Raw genomic sequence first — 18,559 nt, 5'->3', positions numbered from 1 at the left:
GACCCAACTCTGCCGCCCTTCTGCTCCTCGGACAAAATGTTATTGGTTTCGAGGTGCCTTTCCGCTAATAATGGATGTTATGTATTTGTAAAGGGTTAGTAAGCAAGGAACCGGTCTTGTATCCACGAGGTCCTGCACCGCGTTCTTTTTGCGGACAAGGTAGGTAATTCCCGCAGTGAGGAAGGGTGGAAATTCCTTCGGCGACTAATTTATTCTATGTGCCAACCGATGGTTTACTGGCAAATTTTTTATACCCGATACAGGCCAGGGTCTTTCCAGTTCTTCGAGCTGTTTAAGACTCGTCGAACCTCCTCTTCGGTAACATTTGCAAAATGCATGCCAGACGTTGTGGCATGGCGGTGATCCACTCAGCATATTCAGCATGCTGAGCGGGCAACCTCCAAAGGCCACCCCAATATTCTTTCGCTTCCCTCATCGAAAACTGTACTGTCTGGACGCCTTGTTGGGATTCGTTGAGTGATTTGAGAAAACTTCGCGGGTTCCTCGCGTAAGTTGCATTCTGGACACGTCTGAAATGACTTTCGCTATGCCATCGTAACCGACTGCATATGACAAAAAGTTTCTGCTTTAGTGTGTCCAGAATTTCAACTACGGGTATTTTACTGGGAATGCCATAGTTACTCTAAACCATTTGCACTTTAATTTTCACCCGTCTGGTAGCATTGCCTGTGCTGATTTTAATTTGCCAAGCAATGTCCTGTGTTAGTGAGTCACGTCGACGTTGTAGACGAATTTCCCGCGAAAGCGAATCTTCTGACCGTGCAATCTGACAGCCGTAACTGCACCACAATACACAAATGTCCGTAGTTGCAGCGACATATCAGCACACAGTCAAGATGTAATCTCATGATTCATTTGAGGTAGAATTCTCGGAGTTGCTGGAGATATATAACGCCTAGGAATATCTGGTCTATGCAAAGAATCCATTTCCGAAAATTCAATACACGCTTTTAGTAAAGGAGAGTTCTTCGGCTAGAACTGAAACTGTTGTCTGTAGTGCGGGGTTGTGTTGTTGATGCCACCGCCTCTGCCCCATTGACTGTCGGTCAGCAGTTTAAGCGATGACTTCAAGTCGAACGATGGTGGCCGGGATTGTGTCGCTGTGCGACGAATCTCTGGTGCAACAAGGGTCGGTAAGACGTTGTAGCTGCCCCCGCCATTATTTCGTAGTAAGAGGGGAGGATAAAGAGTTTCATTTCGTCAGTCTACTTGCTCCTGGTCATCGCGGCGTCTAGACGTCGAACCGCCGCACGATTAGCGGTTTCGGTGCTCTGTTGACCGTTACGGGAGCCCGACCCAATCACCAAATCAGATGACTCCCGCCGGTTAACCATACCGGAGCTCGAAATTCTCCACCTCTTCATTTTTGAGTTTGCATTTTGATACCAAACTGCCAGGTGTGGTGATAGTTTCCCCCAGTGAATAATCTGCAAGACTGCAAAGTTCCTGCACTTTCCCCACCTACCCCCTGAGACGCTACGATGGCGTACAGCCATTCAGATCGGAGCTATCTATCCTTCCTCCTTCCACAACCGAGTTTGGGACCAGCTATTTATTTATTTATAATTTCTATATCTAGGAAACTTTGTTTCTGCCGATAGAATAGAGAACGGAGATACAACTATTTCAACATTGATATGAAGCTTTTCTGCGCAAATATTGTCCCTGTGATACTATCTGGGATCAGTACATGTAAAGTGGCCGCCACCGTTACTGGAAAAGATCAAACCTTCTTTCATTCTTGTTACCACCGTGTTGTCAATGAACTCCGGCCGAACAGAGTATCATGTTGATCAGAAGGCAGAAGTGGCAGTGAATAGGTCACACTTTGAGAAAGGGCGACAATTCCATTGCTGGCTATATCGTGCAATTCTATTGCTATCCTCAAGTGACCATTACAGAACAGTAAAGGAAGAGTGTAGTCTCCTCGAGGCCTGGAGAGAACTGAAGCATAATTCAATAAAACGGCAATGATGGTGCCAATCTGTGTAGTAACGGCGAGAAAGAGTCAGTTCAGGATATCTTCGAATTATATTCAGTACAAATATCATTAAATACCACAAGCAGTCATCATAGAAATCATCACCAAAACTATCAGGATAGAATTGAGTAAATAACAACTTCAATAGAATCAAACGTCATTAGTACTTAAGGATATCCTCACGCTCATACTCAACCCCAAAAATGAAGGCAAAGTTATTGACATGACCAAGCCCTAAGCTCGCTTGAACAACAACAAATTAATTAAAGGATTAGAGAAAAATAAATTCGAGAAGAAATTCTTCAATAACTTAAGATTAAATCAAAGTCCAGTAAAGTGTGGAAAAAGGCAACTATAAGGAAGAGAAAACTGTCTGGATGTCCTACGCTCCCCAGAGAAGTTCACAGGAAGCACATAAATCATTCTGAAAAGTTTCTCGGGTTTGGCACAAAAACAGCCAGACCTCCTTCACTGGTAAGTAGAATGAGGCCGAAAACAAAGTATAGTGAGCTAATAGCCCACTTTTCTTGCAGTACTCGTAAACATCCTTTCAGCTTAAACGAGTACATGCAAATTTTGCAGCGGACTTGAAGGATCTTTGGAATATTCAGGCAGCTTCTACTAAGCATTGGTAGAAAGAACCGGGCAATTTTTAAGGTAGCTTCATTGAAGTGGATTTAGATTAATGGCTTGGAAAGGTCTGATAGAGGCTTGGGTGGTCAACAGACAGATAGAGCAACCGAAAAGATAAGATTATTCGCCCCATATGTACACCCCCTCAAATTACATAGCATCCATCTGCACATCTTGTTGAAACTATGTATATTATTACTACTTGAAGTTCGCAAATATGGTACTGTTTCGCAAATATGGTACTGTTTTGATTTGAAAAGAACTTTACTTCTCACAAGGAACTGGAAGAAATTTTCAAAAACTTTACCACGAAAACAGTTTAAATGAAATGCATCGTTTGCAAAAAAGAAGTCCAGGTGGTTATAGCGTTCCTTAAATTCCTTAACTAATTAAAGTTCCTTTTGCTTCCTTTCTGCTTCTAAACCACAGCGTTCATAACGATATCCACCAAAAATAGACATTGCAGTGCTTATCCAGGTCAACATGTTAAACTGAGTTGAAAACGAAGAAAAGTCATCTGTGCTTTACCTTTAACTTTGAGAATAGATAAAAAGGATAGATTTCATTCCATCTTCCTACTGTCAACATCACCCCCACATACAAACATCTCAATTAGTCTAGCAAGGCCAGGACAAAAGAGGACTTACGTCTGCCAAATTGACATTTTGAAATTCTTCGATGATTCCTTTCTTAATTCTCTATTGCGAGTTGAAAAATGCAACCAAGCTCCTTACCTGGCAGCACCTGGCAGCTATTGTAGAATAGAACAAAGTCTACAATGGCTTCCCTTAGTTTAAAAGTCAAGCAAAATTTGCTAAGAAATACAAAGCAGACAGGAGCTCTCCATTAGGAAATTGAATAAGTTGATTCCACAAAGTTTCCAGAGAAAATGCATTGATTCAGAAACTGAAAGGATTCAATACTTACATAATACTTAGCGATCATGGAATTACTAGGACTAAATTGATAGCTTCCTTTGAAAAGTAATCCTTCGATTGTCCAACGTTCAGGAAAGACTAATTGATGTACACTCAATTTGGGAAAGATCGTAGGCTGTAACGCCATTTCTGATTAAGAAGTTTGCTATTGAAGGATGGAGAACATCGTTTAGGAAGACTTAAGGTTTTCTGGGAAGTTAATTGTTTAGGATATATTTTTATACCTGTGGCAAAGCAGCCTGATTTTTTTTGGGGGGTAGGGTACGTGAATGCATTTACGCACACAGTGTTGGACACCCGATTCGATACGTCGTCGGACTACCAACTAAACACCTCCCCATCGTCAGAGAGCTAGCCTGGAACCGTTTGTCATATTACTTCGTGCTAGTCCTCGAACTCTCCCGCTTTGCGGAGCCTTCAAATCAGGGAATTCTTTTCACCAACGGAAGGGGAGAGGAGAAAGGAACTGTCAGTTCAAGGAACCCCCTGCCATCAGGCTCCTCCACCAGTCGAGTTCTATCTTCTTAGCAACGAGAAGAGCCCGAACGTAATAGGCAACACGATTCCACCTGTCAGCAGTCCTCAGCATCTCTTCGACAATGTTGTCTGGAGAGAGATCCCCTGTATTTAAATAGAGCTGCTGACGAACCCCATCCCACCTTCCACAAGAAAAAAAAGTGTGGTGGGCGTCGTCCACAACTCCATTGCAAAACACACAATCCGGAGAACACGCCTTTCCAATCTTGTGCAGGTAAGACTGAAAACTTCCATGCCCACTTAAAAATTGGGTAAGGAAATAGTCAGTCTCAACATGCTTCCGATTCAGCCACGCACCTAAGTTGCCGATGAGCCGCGCAGTCCATCTGCCTCTAGTTTCATTTTGCCAAAAGAGCTGCCACTCGTCTAGAGTGTGTTGCCGTTCTTTGCGAGCAACCACCTCCCTTGGCTCATCTCCCTTGCGCTTGTATATTGCCTGACGCTCCCTAGCAAGAAGGGCAACGGGGATAACTCCCGCGATTACCATCACGGCCGGTTCAGAGACAGTGCAGTACGCAGACGCCACCCGTAAAGCTCTCCATCTCTGTACTTGCGCGAGGCGTTTACGATATACCTCCTTTTTAAGAGCGCCAGCCCATACCTCTACGCCGTAGCGCAGGACAGACTGCGTTGAACTCATCAGGAGACGTCGCCTACTAGACATAGGACCCCGAATGTTTGCCATTAGCCTACTTAAAGCCGAAATTCCAGCCGCAGCCTTGTTCGCTGCTGCTTTGATTTGCTCAGAAAAGCTCATCTTTGAGTCAAGAGTCAACCCGGGGAGATAAATCTCCGGCAGCCTGATTGGAAATGAAAGAGGCGCTACATTCTCAGTGACAGAAAGGTATTTTTTTGTATCAATGAAATCGGGATTCAGGCCTACAACATCTTATAAAGTGGTATTGACTGATACTTTTGAAATAACAACAGCATCAGCAAAGTCCATAATTGTCATCCGATGGTTTCTGGGCATTAAATCTTTGATTTCATCAGTAAAACGAGTTATCGAGATTGCTTTTCGTCTTCGTCTCTTACCTAAATCCATCTTATTGCGAAGTTCACTGTGTGCTGGTATTATCACTTATGTTGACTTTATGAGAGTCCTCTAAGCTACTTCTTTCTGAGCAAACTCCCCTTAGATTCCCAGGTGAGCAGCAATATTCAAGCCAAATGGGAGAACCATCCCACTTGAATCGGGGTACACACCTGTAACTACAATGCGTTGTTAGAAATTGTCTCAGGTGGTAGACATATTTGCCGTTTCGGCGCTGCTCATCTCACCGTGATTGACACTTTTTCAGTGATTCTTACCTTGCCACACTTCGACATTATGACACAAGATTGCCACGTCTATGCTATTTGTTGTAAAATGAGGTTGACAAAAACCAAACTGTTACTCCGATTATCTTTTTTAGAAAGGTATGTCTCTCCAACGAGTTGGATTTGCCTTCAAACACTTCTCCTTCCGCTTCTTCTTCTTTCTTCCTTCAGTAACTACTGTTGTAGTTTTAAAATTACGGAGGAAACAATAAGGCAGCTCCTTCGACATCAGTTTCTCCGCAGCGAGATTCTCCGGGCATATGCTCCTGCCCGACACTTGGTTCAGATTCATTCTTTCCATTGCGAACATTGGGCAGTCAAATATCACATGCTCTGGATCTGCCGGTATGCTAGGGTTCTAGGACAATTTGGTGAATCATCCAACTCAAAGCGGTGCACACACTGCCTCTTACAACCACCATGTCCCATAAGGAGCTACGTAATGAGTTGGTCTCCCCATGTTTATGCTCAAACTCTAATGTTAAGAATGAGCCTGGGCGTCCGCCGACCCTTCGAAGACTCGTCCCATCTGCGTTGCCAAAGATCCTGCGACTCTAATATTTTCGCATTCCCGCGTTCTGTACGCCCCTCCATACCTTTCGCATAGTACGGCAAACTCATTTCTTTCGCTAGAGTGTCGACAGTGATCATACCTACCACCACCAGTACTGTCTCATCTGATGTGATTCCTAAAACGATCAGCCAGTAAACCGAATTCACTTGTTTTTGTCACTGAGAGTTCACAAATGCATCTGCCTACACAGGCTATGACTAAAGTAGCGCTTGGGCTAGAACGTTTTTACAAGTACCGCGGTGCCTTTTGGCGTGCACATTCTAGGTGCTCCCTAAAGCTGAGTTTGACGTCAATTATCACCCCCAGGTTGCCGCCTTTGACGCGAATGTATATTCGCCGATTTGCTTGTTATTAATACCAATACCACTTTCTCGTCCGCTGATTTTAACTCGGCTGTTTCTAGCCGGGACTTTCCGTCACGTAGACCTCCACATCCTCTGAGTGCTTTGCTGTAAAAACCACAGCTAGATTATCCACAAAGTCGACGATTATAGTCTTCTTTGTGACGAGAAGAGGGTGCAGCCCATTATTCATGACATTTCATTACAGGGTCCCCCTCTCTGTCTCTGTTCTCTGAGAAATAATTCTCAACCAGACTCGCAAAATACCCAAGAACATCTATGTCAGCCGACATAGCCAGGCAGCTACCAAAAACCAGTGCGCCTTTTGCCAGATTCATGACAATGTTTATTGTATTCACCGGAGGTTTTGCAGGTCGAAAAGCACACCGGCGCTCCGACAAGGCACTGCTGCTTTCGACGATGGGTGGGAATCTGTAGTAGATGATTCTCTACATAATTTTCCCCATTGTACCAAACAGGCAGATTGGGCGAAATGATACCGGATGAGAGACAAAAACAACTTTAGCCACTGGGTAGGGAATATTCCCTCCAGAGAAAATATCAAACCTGTATGTATGTGTGTGTTTGAGGTGGGGGAGAGGCACAATCTCTGAGCACTCAGACCTTATTGGTCCATTGTAATCAACTCCCCCGTCTAACTGAATATTCCAGATTCGTTTATGTATCGCTGAATTTCCATTAGTGGATGTGATGCTGCCCGTTGCAGTTGAAGCACATCAGCCCCAAAAATCTGATATCTGATGCGTCCGTAAACGTCCTTATTACAGGATAAACACGTACCATCTTGGATAATTCTTATTCTGAACATATGCCCAATGACCAATCAGAACGCCCACAATACTTCTGCAAGTCTTACTGCTTTTCGACTGGATAAACTTGGCAGTATGTTTGTTTGATTCTGACAAGAAAAGTTTGGTGTGTCTAGCAGCATTAAGGATTCGCCACCTGTCATTATGGGAAGCTTGTTCCCCGTTTTTAATAACATCAACAGCCAATGCAACTGACACCCCAATTGTTAGTTCTGATCCGGGGATTGGGAAATTGAACCCTCTTTTGCTAAAGCATCCGAGATTTCATTTCCCTCTACACCACAATGACCGGGTACCCAGAATAGTTCCACCGTATTGAATCTTGAAACAGAGTTCACTCAATTTCTAAATTTCTGAATGATACAGATTGCGATGCGTCTGCCTTTCAACCGTTCGTCAATCATCCTGGTTGCCGCCGTTAGGATCGCATACACTTCAGCCTGAAATACCGTTGTATATTGTCCCAAGGGAAAAGCCCACTGCTCCTTTTTATTCGAGAGGTAGACTCTTGCTCCAGAACCCTGTTCTGTCTTTTGAAAATAACATCAGCTCTTCTACCAAACAGATGTATTGGGATCTGAGAATCGGAAAACATAGCGAAAACTAGATTCAGTTCTCCCAATGCTGTCGGGATGCTATCCAAACCTGAAGACTTGCTGCCCCGAACCTACCACAAATTTGTCGCAGCTCCTCCACAGTTACTGGAGGCATTATATCTTCCTTCAGCTAAAAACTGTTTGCCTTCCGGTGTTTTCGTGGTGAGGAAACAGAATGATAACAATCTATTTCAGGAGGCCCGGGCAAATCATCTGGGGCGATCTTCATAGATTTTTCATTACTTCCCTGTAGTCCCCACCCAAGGGTTTATATCGGCATGGTCGCAGAGCTGGTCGAAGCAGTTTCTCTTATTTCTCCAAATGACTTATCTTAAGGGTCACGCAGTTGCCTATATGTTTCCTCACCACCATCGCTACCGGACTTTCCCCCGAGCATCTGGTAAAGCCTCCTTAGTTAGTTTAGTTAACTGGGGGGAGCCGCAGTTCCGAGCACTCAGGCCATTGTTAGGCCTATTATACTATCCCCGTAAGTTACCTATTCAATGGCTTCCCACCTACGGTATTTCCAGGCTTTAGCGAATCTTAGAAAATTCTCCAGAGGTAGAGAGTGTGCAGATTCTTCATTGAAGAAAACCTTGCCAAGGTGTCTTCGTCTGAGATCTGAGGATGCCGGGCAGCTGCATAAAAAGTGCAGGGCCATCTCGTCCTCCTAATCACATTGGCTGCAAATAGCCGAAACCACTACCCCAATCTTTTCCATATGGTAGTTTAAGGGGCAGTGACCCGTCAAAAGCCCTACTAAGGTTTTCATGTCCCACTTCTTAAGGGACAACAAAAATGCCGCTCTAGTGGCCCTAGGCTCCTTCACAAGGATTTTCGCTTGCCGGCAAGAGTCCAAATTTCTCCACTCGATTGCGTGAATCCTTGCAATTTCACCCTTCAGAGTAGATTTGACAGTAGATGGTCGGATTCCAAGAGCTGGTTCTGGTCCCACCATTGTGTCAGTCTCCCCATTACGGGCGATGTTAGAGTGCTCCGGCACGCACATCAGGAATGTTTCGTTCAGTCGGCCAAGTTTTAGGAGCACCTGATGACAACTCCACACCAACTGGCTTGATATGTCGTTGCCATTTAGTACTGATAATGCCGCCCGACTGTCAGAACACCCGACCCCTTCATTTTTGTCGCAGACATTCTTCTGCTGCCAATGAAATGGCATATATCTCCGCCTGGGTCGTCATCTTTCCGAGGGATCGGGCCAGTTCTATAATCGGATTCTCCAAGAACACCCCTGCGTCCGATCCATCTTCCATGACTGACCCGTCGGTGAAGATTATTAGATCTGTAATCTGAAAAGAATCATGGCCACTTGTCGACCATTCTTCTCTTTCGATGATTACGACAGTGTATGTCTTTTCAAAGACGAATCTGGAAACCATATGATCGGTCGGCATCAGGGCTACCGGATGTTTTTGAAGGAATTTCCAGATAGACGCATGACCGTTTGATTGGCCGCCTTTCCACGCCCCAATGGTATCGAACCTATGTGCGTTGTTGGCTGCTTTCCGCTTCATCTCCAAGTGAATGGAGGGTAAATTTAGGATAGCTTCAAGTGCCGCAGTCAGCGTAGTACTCACTGCTCCAGTAATACTTAGGCAACCAAGTCTCTGAATCTGCGTTAGCAGCTTCCTGCTGTTAGCAAAATTCAGTCTTGGCCACCAGACGATGCATGCATACATCAAAATGGGTTTTTATTATGGATGGATACATCCAGTATATCCGTTTGGGTGAAAGTCCCCAGGTCTTACCTATCGCATTCCTACAGCATCAGAGCAATCTGCACGATTTCTGATATTGTTCCTGAATATGATGCTTCCACGTTAACTTGAAATGTACTCCTAAGTACTTGAGTGTTTGGACCAGCTGGATCTCCGCCCTTGCTAAGGTGGGTAGCGTATAGCTGCCCCACCTGACGTTCCTGGTGAACGTAACTGGTCCAGTCTTCCTAGCGTTCACGTTGAGTCCATTGCGGAGGCACCAGCTGTGAATTACATGCAGAGTTGCATTCAAGCGGTCACATACTGTGTCCGCAAACTTGCCGGTAATTATCACGGCTAGGTCGTCTGCAAATGCTTGCGCGAAGAATTTTTGTGTCCCTTACGAGGAAACATGTGACTCGCAAACAGCGCGACTTCGTTGTTCCCCCAGTAGTAGGATTGCGTACCTGGGAACAGTAACCTTCAGGCGTAGCAGCATCGCAGAGATCTATCATCTATCAGGTGACTTGAGTGACTTTTCCCTCGCCTTATCATCGAAGGATATGTCTGGCTTTTCGCCGCGATAAACGTGTCCCTCTCAAAAGCTTTTGCCATCCAACCGAGCAAATCACCATTTTTTTTAGCTCGAATTGCCGTTGATTGTCATGCAGATTACCTAGAAGTCGTTGTGTCCCCTATAGCCACAGGCCTCATTTACTGAGCGCCTATGAGACCTCAGAAAGTGTCAAGCTATCTCTTGCGGACACCTGAAGGACCGCTCCCTGCTCTATGAGACGCTGGCTGGTCAAAGGAGGATGGAAATCATGTCAAGAGTAGCTTCCTACGATAGTCTGCTGAGACTCGATATGCCCGAAGAGTCGCGCCTGGTCAGTTATGCAGACGACGTTGCGGTACTTTCTGCCGGGCGCACTGTTGAACCGGCGAAAAACAGACTGCTAACAGCTTCAGCCTTGCGCTGAAAAAAAACTGAAGTAGTCACCTTGACCAGGAGGAGAACCGACCCTGCGCCCATATCGATCGGCGAGTTGACTATAGATTCAAAACCAGTGGTTAAACACCTTGGTCTAATGCTCAACTCAAAGCGAGCTTCTTCGAGCAAATCAAAGCATCAACCGGCAGGGCTGCAGCTGGAATCACGCCCTTGAGTCGGCTAATGGCGAATGTTGGGGGCCCTATATCTACCAGGAGACGTCTTCTTATGGGAGCAACGCAGTCAGTTCTACTCTATGGCGCGGAGCCATGGGCTAATCCCTTTGACAAGGAGATGCATCGTAAGCGCCTTCTTATGGGAGTAACGCAGTCGGTTCTGCTCTAGGGCACGGAGGTATGGGCTGATGCCCTTGACAAGGAGATGCATTGTAAGCACCTTGCTCAAGTGCGGAGATGGGGAACTTTGCGAGTGGCGTCTGCTCATCGCACTGTCTCCAAACCGACCGCGATGGTGATCGCGAGAGTGATCCACGTTGCCCTTCTTGCTAAAGAGCGCAAAGCTATCTACACTAAACTTAAGAGAGGTGGTTTCCCGTGAAGAACGTCAACGCACCCTTACCGAGTGGCAACTCTCTTGGCAAAATGAGCCAAGAGGCAGATGGACTGCGCGGCTCATCGATAATTTAGACCCGTAGTTGAACCCAATGCACGGTGAGATTGATTACTTCCTTACCCAACTTCCAAGCGGTCATGGGGGTTTTTAGTCTGATCTGCACAAAATTGCGAAGACGCGATCTCCTGATTGTGTGTTCTGCAATGGAGTGGCGGACGACGCTGAACACACCTTTCTCCCCTGCGAGAGGTGGGACGGCTTTCGGTAGCAGCTTTATGCACACACAGGCGAGCTCTCTACAGACATCATTGTCAGAGAGATGCTGAAAAGCGCCGGCATCTGGAATCGTGTTGCAGATTATGTTCGAACTCTTCTTATTGTGAATAACATTGAACTCGACGGGCGGAGGGATCGGATGGTAAGGGGTTCCCTGAACTAACAACTCCCTTTCTCCCCTCCCCTCTCGTTGGTGAAAGGGATTCCCTCACTTGAAGGATCCCAAATCCGCGAGAGCGGTGGCCCTGCCGAAGTAGTGTGTCAAACGGTACAAAGGCTAATTATCTGGCAGCATGGAGGTGTTTAGTTGGTTGTCCGACAGCGTACTGTTGGGGGAGTCCAACACTCTGTGCGTCAACTCTTTCACCTACCCTACTCTTAAAAAAAAAACAAAAAGTACGGAGCCCTGGGGTCTGTCGTCCGTCTCGTACTAAAGAAGTCTCTCCAAAAGGTACCTCTCGATTATCCGAACTAAGTAACCAGGGACACCCAGTTTAGCCAGGGTCCCCTTAATTCAACTTCAGTTGACTGAGTTGAAGGCATTCCTGACATGCAGCGTTGCTACCAGCCGATCCCTCCCGGGGCAGGTCCACGACCATTGCAATGGCATCAATCGTGGACCGCGCTCTTCGAAACCCATACTGCCCGCTCCGATAGACCACCCGCTAGCTCGAAGAGCACAAGCAGCCTGTTGTATATCACCCTCTCCAACATCTTCCCCATAGTGTCTAAAAGGTAGATAGGGCGATATAAAGAGGGTGCGCCAGGTGGTTTTTGGGGCTTCAGTAGCAGAACCTCTGCCTCTTCCACTGAGCGGAAAACATTCCTTTAACCATGCATGATTCAAACATACTTGTGAACCATGCGAACCTGATTTTATCAACCAACTTCAGGGCTTTGTTCGGAATCCCGTCCAACCTCGGAGTCTTATTGTGTCCAATTCATCCACAGACCTTCCGTAGTTCCCCTTCGGTCATCCCGGGGATTGTGAGAGGCAATCTGGGAGAACACTTAAGGCAGATGACTATTAGGTACACTATAACCAGCAAAGGGGGCACAATATTTCTGTAAGCACGACGACTTTCCCTTAACAGAATAATAATAATTAGTTCCAGGATCTATTATAATTCTTTCAATATTCAATGTTGAAGCTTAATAAATTAGATAAATTCATGTATATCGGATATGCTCGAATTCTCAATACTTGACCTAAATCATCAGATGAAAGCTAGAAAAGGACCTAATATTCCTGCAATTTATAACAAAACCAACTATAAAAGCACCGGAAACTCAATTGAGGTGTTCCTAATGTTTGCGTGCATGACAAGGTGAAAAAGGATTCCACCTAAATAATTCCATATCTTGAAGTATCATTGTCCATCTGATCCCCAGAAAAAGCTGTTAAGTAAGTCCTGACGTATTGTCGAGTTAAGGTAGACGTCCATTTATCACTAGCCATGGACGAACTAAATGTTTGTATATTTATGCATCTACGTATCTATAAACATGGACTACCGCTCCCTAGCTTCTTCCCTAGACCGCAATACTTATAAGTTGGAATTCTTTCAACGACTATTTCTTGCAAGTTTTTCAAGGATATAACAACAATGGCGTTAATCACGGAATTTACATTCAAGCTGCATGAACGGCACCACAATGAAGCCTTGACTTCAAAGACCTACTACCCAGATAATTCATGGATTACCATTAATCAAGCCAGAAGAATGCCCAGCAAGCGGCCACTACACTTTTCTCCTCCTTCTCGCAAAGGAGCACAAGAGGAACTACAGGTAATTTACGACTTTTTAAATCGTCAATGATGCCGAAAAGGAAGACATACGATTTCCAGGTATAACATATGTATGTCTGGCAATAGCAGTAGCACTATGTAGCAACAGAATAGACGATGTATAATGGGCAGCGATATATATTCCTAATGGTGCCGAATCACCTCTTAAACCTGAAATGATTGGTGTCCCCTCTCGAATTCGATATTAAAGTCATGTATGAAAGCGAAATAAATTCCACAGATCCGCATAATTTGCTCAAGGATACCATAAACTGCAGAACAGTTGCATTTTCTGCTGGTTACGAGCACGTATGGTTTCTTTCCACACAATACTTAAGTGGAGCTGTTCTAGGATCAAATTGCTAATGCTATTATGTTGCTCGTTCTCCAACCCTCTAAGTAGTCCTGGGAATTGTTATCGACGTAGTGGTTACAGCAAAGCAATTGCGAAGAAGGCAACGACGGGAATTTCCGCGCTTCAATAATAGGTATCCACCTGGGAAAAGCACGCTTAGCTAATTTAATTTCTTCAATAATGGATAAGTATTCTGAAAAGGGTGTTCACTGCGCTGAGATTGAAGCAACCCTTCTGGCCGCATTCAACATGAAAACAGTCTGAAGGATACAAGAAACTCTAACAGGATGAGTTTTGCTACATTTTTATCTCCAAATACTTACAACCACTTCACATAAAATTGAATTGAGGCCAACTCGAGACTTCCTTCCAATGGTTTCCCCGCTTAGCTAGTTACGATTTTCCGAGTACCATTCAAGCTTCAAGGAACCCTCGCACTAACATCTGCAAATCGCTTGTAAGGAGCATATTTATCGTAGATTTCCCAATCAAGTTTTCAAAACTAGTGCCAGAGAAGTCTCCAACAAGTAGTAATCCCTCTCTCCAAATAATCATACTGCGTGAATTTACCCAGGATGAGGTCCTCAATAAGCTGGAAGATGCTAGGAGAAGCCAACTGCCTGTGGGGAAATGAGTGGCAATTTCAATAAACAATTCCTTTAAATTCGAGGAACCTTTACGAGCAATGTAACAAATGAAGCCAATTTCCACAATTTACCTCGAACCTTTAGAATTCTAAACTCTCCTAACCTCTCCCAAATTCGAATATTCCTTCGTGTTGTAGCTACGCTTTTAACGTCATATGAAAGCGAGGATATTAGGGAAGTACATACGAAGTAATGGTGTGTCGGCTTATGAGAGCATACCAGCTTTCCTAGAGTGGATTTACAGGAACGATAAGCAATAAAAATAAAAAGGGACGAAATCTAGAGATTTTCCTTTAAACTGGAAGGAAACGACGTGTCCCAGTTTCGCTTGAGTAAGGCCCCTATAAAATGACGGACTGATTTCAGAGCAAATAGGAATTGGGTTAACGAAGGAAGTGCATATGATGGAAACACAATATATTTTTGACTCATTATCCATATAATGATGTGTTCGATTTCCAACATAATTCGATCGGCAATCTTCCAGTAAATGGTATCAAATTCCGGCCATAACTCAATTTTATGTGGTGCCCTCAAGACCTATCTTGAAGATTTTCAACAATTTAATAGATTTAGGAGAATATATGTATCATTAACAAAGCTTGAATGAGGCGGTAGCTTTTAAAAACTGAGGACGGGAACAGACCTTTACACTGAGAATGTATCCTTTGAAATCTGACATTGAATATTGTATCGAATTTATGGTTTCCTTAAGCTCGAAATTTTCTTTTGGGAATCCTTACCCAAACTAGATTGGTTGCGCAATTTTGTAAAAATCTTTAAGCACCTTATTATTATGAGAATGGAACTATTTATAATGAACTACAATATTGAGGATGGTCCAAGTTAATATCCAACTTTCATCTAACCTCGAGACTCTCCCGAGGGTTACTTTCCTTAACATGGAAAGGGAAGCCAGGAATAAATTTCCTCTGGGGAACTACAAGGAAAACCGAAAGCTAAGAAGGATTCTAGACTCATATATTCCACCTATTCAGTTGGAAACCAATACAACTGTGGTATAGTTCTTAAAGAACGAGCTGAAGCAGGCCCTTTCTGTCAATACGCTCCAGCGGGCACCACTTAGTGAGGCCAAAGTGCTACTTATGAAGAAGCATTTACTTCCGGACAAAAGAACTACCTCTGGACAAAGCAATTCCCATTACCGAATTGTTTTTGGGAAAAACGAGTTCGAAACTGGCAGCCTGTCTGGGCTGTCTGCAGACAAACCACTCTCGAGTATACCAAAACCCAGGTCGAGGAAGAACGATCGTCCGGGACATCTGCAACTCAGGACGCCCCAAATTGCAGTTGTCCTCTGACGATCCCAGCTTGTCAACCGAAATGATACATGACAAAGAAAGCTCGACAACCTAAACCTTTATTTGCCGTCAAGTTTATTGAAGTCGGAGGATAGGTCAGGTATAACTAAACCAATCGGGCTACGAGCAAAGTACCAGAAATTAGTGGGTGCAGTACTGCTCCTCCCTCTGGAACAACCTGGAAAACAACCTCAACACTTCCACATGGATACTGCTAGGAAGCAGACTTGATAAAAGCGAGATCTCTCTTTATTATCCATGTTCTCCCACCGGATGTTAGCAGATTCGGCAACAGACGGACTAACGGCTGCATTGGGGACATAGGACAGTTATGTTGCCATTCCGGCTTCAAAGTGAAGGGGTGTGTAACCCAATTCATCTTCACCTCAACCGTCGATAAGGTGCAATATATCACGAATAAATTTACAGCTTCGTATAATAGCCACTACACTAATAAACGAAGGCAGAAATAAATCAACTAATGGCAAAAAATTGGAAACACGATATCCGAAAAGGAATATGCCTTGATGGTCAAAGGGTAGTATAGGTCCCTGGGCGAAACGTGGATTGGTACCCACGATGGAGCATAAAACCTGGGAAACGCCTGCTCAACCAACACCAACAGCTCTACTACCAAACCCTATCTCCACCTCCACGTGGTGCCCACTGGGGCTGAAAACCCTACATGGAAAACAACTTGTTACGAAGCCACAACAGGAGACCCGGACTGGACGGATTACACAACGGCGAACCCGGCAAGGACAAAGGAATAACGATTTGCGCATTTTCTCATAGAAGGTGCGCTCCCTGTACAGAGATGAAGCTGCTGAGCGATTAGCCGATAACCTGTCCCAATATAGGGCTTATGTAACAGCGTTACAACAGATGGAGAAGAGTCGCTACACAATATATTATAGTGGCCATCCAGTAAACCATGTGCTCGGAGTAAGTTTCCTAGTCAGCCAAAAATTGAAACCTGTTGTCGTCGGTTTTGAAAACATAAGCGAGCGACTATGCACTCTGTACTTGCGAGGCAAGTTTAGAAATATAGCCCTCATTAACGTTCATGCCCCTACAGAGGAAACTGCAGAACCGGAGAATGATACCTTCTAGGAGGCAGTAGAACGAACCCTCGAAGCCTGTCCCAGATATGATTTCAAAATCATACTTGGGGATTTAAACAGCCAAATAGGGAAGAAGCCCGTATTCAGGCGATACGTTTGAAAAAAGTCAGCATGATGAAGCGTTACGCACCTCATGTTCATCCTGCCGAGACAAAGAGGGAAACCTGATTGGGCATATTGGAGCGATGGGTTGAGTACTTTGAAGAGCTACTGGACAACCAGAACATCGGCGAGTTGGAGGTCCCACCAACTGAAGACGATGGACAAATACTGCCACCACCAAGTATAGAAGAAACAGTCCGTACAATTCGTCGGCTTAAAATCCTAAGTCGCCAGGAGCCGATGGAGTTACAGCCAAATTGGTTAAATATGGAGGTGACCAGTTACACCAAGTGGTTCATCAACTTATGCTCAAAGTATAGCACGGCGAATCAATGCCTGACGACTGGTAAAGAGGCATTATCTGTCTCATACAAAAAAAGGGGTTGCTGAGTACCATCTATAAGATATTCTCCTCTATCTTGCTAGACTGGGTAGCCTCATACACCCAGAGCATCATTGGCCCATACCAAAGAGGCTTCACTCCAGGCAAATCAGAAACAGATCAGATTTTCTGTCTGCGGCAAGCGATAGAAAGACTGTTGGAATATCGACATCAGTTGCACCGTTTATTCATTGACTTTAAAGCCGCCTATGATAGCATAGCCAGGGTAAAACTGTACACGGCCATGAGAGAATTTGGTATCCCGACGAAATTGATAAGACTGACTAGGCTCACCCTGATCAATGTGCGAGGCCAAATAAAAGCAGCAGGATCACTCTCAAAACCATTCGACATCAATAACGGTCTACGACAAAGGGATGCCCTATTAAGCATCCTCTTTAACCTGGCCCTCGAGAAAGTGATCCGTGATGCTGAGGTAAATGCAAGAGGTACGATCCTCTTTAAGTCTACCCAATTACTGGCCTATGCTGACGATATCGACATCATGGAAAGAACTACCCGAGATGTACAAACTGCCTTCATCCAGATCGAGCAGGCGTTGATTGGCGCGAGATCTTGGGCTGCACATCAATGAAGGCAAGACAAAATATTTGATGGGAACATCTGCACCAAAAACCAACCAACCAACAACATGAAACCACGCTGTTCAAACGGGAAGAATACAGATAGGAGACTACAACTTAGAGACCGTTAATAATTTCTCCTATCTATGGTCGAAAATCACAACCGATAACATCTACGATGAAGTAATCCGCGCACAATTGTTGGCTGCCAACAGAGCCTTTTGCAGTTTACAAGAACTGTTTCGCTCGAAACGTCTCACCATAGGGTCGAAGCTCTTACTATACAATAGAATGATCTTGCCAGTCCTCATGTATTCCTCGGAGACTTGGGTTCTTAGTAAGAAAAATTGCGAACTCTTGGCCGCGTTCGAGAGAAGAATCCTCCGAAGAATTTTTGGCCCCCTACATGAGGATGGACGATTCCGTAGCCTACATAATGACGAAATCTATGAGCGATACCATGACCGTCAAAATGTGGATAAAATCCGGTTCAATAGGTTACGATGGGCGGGTCACTTAATCCGTATGGATGAGCATGATCCCACCCGGAAAGTCTATAAGGGCAATATCTATGGTAGAAAAAGAAGACGAGGCAGACCCTGCCTAAGGTGGGGCAATGGTGTAGGTCAGGACGCCAGACAGCTTTTAGGAATATCGAATTGGTGGACCTCGGCGCAAAACCGGTTTGTCTGGAGTTCCTTATTAAGGCAGGCCTAGACCGGATGCTGATTGTTGTGCCGTTGATGACGATGATGAATATGCCTTGGACGCATTCATACAAATCGTTATTAATCGGTTGGAATCTTCACATGCTGAAGTAGACGAGAATCCCCGTAGTCGATGGGAGCTCTATTAAACCTGGACTGGGAACATTAGGTAAAGCAGCTAAACCCTAAGCAACTTATCAAGGGTGGAAATCGAACTG

The sequence above is a fragment of the Hermetia illucens genome, chromosome 4 (genome assembly GCF_905115235.1).
Source record: "Hermetia illucens chromosome 4, iHerIll2.2.curated.20191125, whole genome shotgun sequence".
NCBI lineage: Eukaryota > Metazoa > Arthropoda > Insecta > Diptera > Stratiomyidae > Hermetia > Hermetia illucens.
The sequence above is the reverse complement of the archived record's forward strand: the minus strand, read 5'-3'. Positions refer to the sequence as shown.